Source organism: Aplysia californica, unplaced genomic scaffold, assembly GCF_000002075.1.
Source record: "Aplysia californica isolate F4 #8 unplaced genomic scaffold, AplCal3.0 scaffold00079, whole genome shotgun sequence".
NCBI classification, from domain to species: domain Eukaryota; kingdom Metazoa; phylum Mollusca; class Gastropoda; order Aplysiida; family Aplysiidae; genus Aplysia; species Aplysia californica.
In genome coordinates, this window is record NW_004797349.1 from 1,398,397 (window position 1) to 1,401,692 (window position 3,296).

General features: G+C 42.7%; 1 protein-coding gene across 3 annotated transcripts in view; it reads right to left on the minus strand.

Moving 5' to 3' along the window:
* Positions 1–3,296, minus strand: part of LOC101852838 (F-box/LRR-repeat protein fbxl-1) — a 68,447-nt gene that overhangs the window by 43,106 nt on the left and 22,045 nt on the right. The gene's annotated exons all lie outside the window — the stretch shown is intronic.

Consider the following 3,296-nt stretch of genomic DNA (forward strand, 5'->3'; position numbering starts at 1 on the left):
GGTTACAGTGAAACCAGATTTTTGCTTCATGTTCTATGACCCAATGGGAAGTTACGAGAGTGTATTATATTATTATGTCGCGGGTTTAGGTCAAGATCAAGTTGTCTGATGGAAAAAGAAAAGTAATTTGATTACTGAGAAAGGTAAAGGCTAGAGAGACACATTTTCGGACGGACGGGCGGAGAGAGAAAAAGGAGTGGAGGTCGGGGATGTATGAGGTGAAAATGAGAGAGAGGCGAGAAAGTGAGGATCTATGGCGTGAGAGAGACAGACAGACAGAGGGAGACAGAGAGAGGGAGGAAGACAGACAGGCAGACAGAGAGGGGGAATTGGACCATTCCTGAACAGTGACACGTGCTCTCAAAATTTCGGCGCTTTCGGTCCTGTTGCCACGTGTTAATAACAAATCAATATTAGACTCTATATATGATGGTATCCCAAAACAAAAAAAGGGTAGTCTAGTCATGAGATTAATGCCCCCATCCCCGCATACCGATAGATCTAGGCATTAAATCACTTATCTTAAAAAGCATAGATTTCTAGATCGGTTCTTAATGTTATTCAGTGAGATGAAAGTAAGCTGATATGGTATCGTAAAACTATCTTTTATTAGCGAAATAACATGTTCAATGGATATATTATATGCTTTTGTTTTTAAGATCATCTTGATAATAATGGAATTTTGTCAGCAGTCAATGAAGTAGTCCAGGAATTTCTCGCTCTGGAGACAACTTTAGCTATCCGATTTTATATAGTGGGAGATGTCGTGTACTTAGTTAAGGAATTTGTTTTTCAAAAGTCAAGACGGTGAAAGTGAGAAGTTTTGATCTGTGCGTTTGGGGATTTGTAACATTCTATTGGCGAGGGTTTGAACACAGAACAAAGATATAATAACTTGAGTTAACAGTCTGTCAATCATGCAAAGAATTGCACATGACTGGTGGAAAGGGACTGACATCCAGAGATAGAAGAAGTGCACACAGACACTCACAGAAAGAAAGGGATGGGGGGAGAGAAATAAAAAAAAAGGGGGGGGGGGAGCAGAGTAGCGTTTAAGATAGATTGAATAGAAGATAGAAGGCAATATCGGAGGAGGTAATTATGCCGTTACTTGAGAAATAAATTACATGACAACACTTACTTAACTGGTTTTATCGTTCAGAAGATTTCCTCTTGGCTGTACACAATAGGCAAGTAATTTACTTCTGTATATCGATCCATGAACACAATGAGGTAGCTGCGTTATTGTTGGACAAATGATGGTTTATTGATGCAACATCTTGCCAGGCAATAGCAATGTTCTATGATAATTCAGGCTTTCGCGGGTTGTTACGTTTGTCTCCATAGCAGATACAATGGAATCAACTGGTCGAATAGAAGAATGGGGTGCGTGTAAACAGAACTTCTTTGATCTTGTTTCGCTTGTATGCTCATTTCGTTTATATGTTGTGTAAACAAAAGGATCGCAGTAAATGAGCTGCGCCGAGACGATGGACGAGTCCGTGCTGTCCGATGTACATTTTTTTAACCATCAACCAGCCCATGGCATCTCATTGTGAGCGTCTTCGAGCGCATCAAATGTTATCTATTTGCGTGCGTGAACATCTCTGCGTGCTGTGCGTGCGTACCAGCGCACATATTTATGGTGTCCAATACATCCTTTTTTCACCCCTATTATTATCAATAAGCTGGGATACTTATGACGCACGCTATCAATTCAACAACGTTTCCCCAGCGAAGCCTGTCCTGTAATCCTTTTCTAGCTGTTTCCATGATGTCCTCGTCTTTTCCATTTCCGCTTGTACCTCTCGCCTCCATGTCATCTTTGGTCTTCCTCTTTCTTACGTTTTCCTTGTTGATTCCACGACAAAGCCTGTCTGATGATGCTTGTCGGGGGGCATGCACCCATACGCACTATGAATCAATTTCTGTAACTTAAAAATTAGGTATATAGAGCCTACATATATTATAAATTTCCTTACAAGGACACCCTGAAAATGTTTCTGAAAGACGTCAGCCAAGACACTTCGACAGGTGAGAGCTTTGCCCCTGACAGACCCAGATGGAGAACAGCAGTCACAGTGGGTAGTACGATGTCATATGAGGCTTCACGAATAAGAAATACTGAAACCAAATGAGATGCAAAAGCCCAAAAGCTGCGCACATCCACGAGTGGAAGTGGAGCCTTTAAATGTTCAAAATGCAGCAAGCTTTTCTCTGCCACAACTGGTCTCATCGGCCACAGCAGAAGCCACAAGTCTTCGTAACCTTTAATTCTTCAAATTCTTTTATTTCACTGAAGAAATATTCTCCCCTGCGGATGTGTTGGGCATCGTCAGACATCGACGGACGAGCTATTATTTAATATTATCTTGCGTTTGTGTACGTGTGCATGTGCACATGTGTGCAAGGGATCTTCTGTTGAGACCGAGAGAGTAACTTAATGACCACATCCTTTGTTGTAATATGCTTGCTGTCAGTCTCGGCCCCGGATTATTCTGCGCATGCTGTCTGAAGAAACCTTGGCTGCAATTAGAGCAAGATGTGACTGACGGAACGTTTACTTACTTCGATACAGGCGCAGCTCCACTACGTGTAAACCTTTCTGTACCATATAGTGAAGGTGTCGGTAACCGTAACCTAGAGTGATAACATGCTTGACACGTGAACATGGATGTTGAACACTCGTTTGAGATAGGATAGGAGGTTTATCGGTGAACGGGACACGGAAAAACTGGGTGGAGAGACAGAACTGCAAGGGAGTTGATGACCGTTTCTTAAGTTCAACAGTTTTTGTTCACTCAGTTTTTGCATGTCCATATGTAGATAGGTAGGTTGGTAGGTAGGAAGGAAGGAAGATAGACAGGTAGGTATGAAGGAAGATATGTAAGTAGGTACGTAGGTTGTTGGGTGGGTGGATAGAAAGGCAACTCAGGTAAGCAGGCGGGTATTGCAAACATAATTTCACTTTCTACCTTGCTGACGGATGAGGCAGACTAGAAGCAGGATGATAGTAAGTCTTTCAGAGAAGACTGAGAACGGTTACTGCGCCTCTGTATGCTTTTGTTTACTGGAGCGAACTGAATCCGATCCTCGTGTTCTCTCTCTCTCTCTCGAGCTCTCTCAAGCTCTCCTCCTATCTATCTATCTCTCTATATATCTATCTGTCTCTCTCTCTATCTCATCCCTTCTCTTTCTCTCTCTCGAGCTCTCTCGAGCTCTCTCGAGCTCTCTCTCTCTCTTTCTCTCTCTCTCTATCTCATCCCCCCCTCTCTCTCTCTCATCCCCCCCTCTCT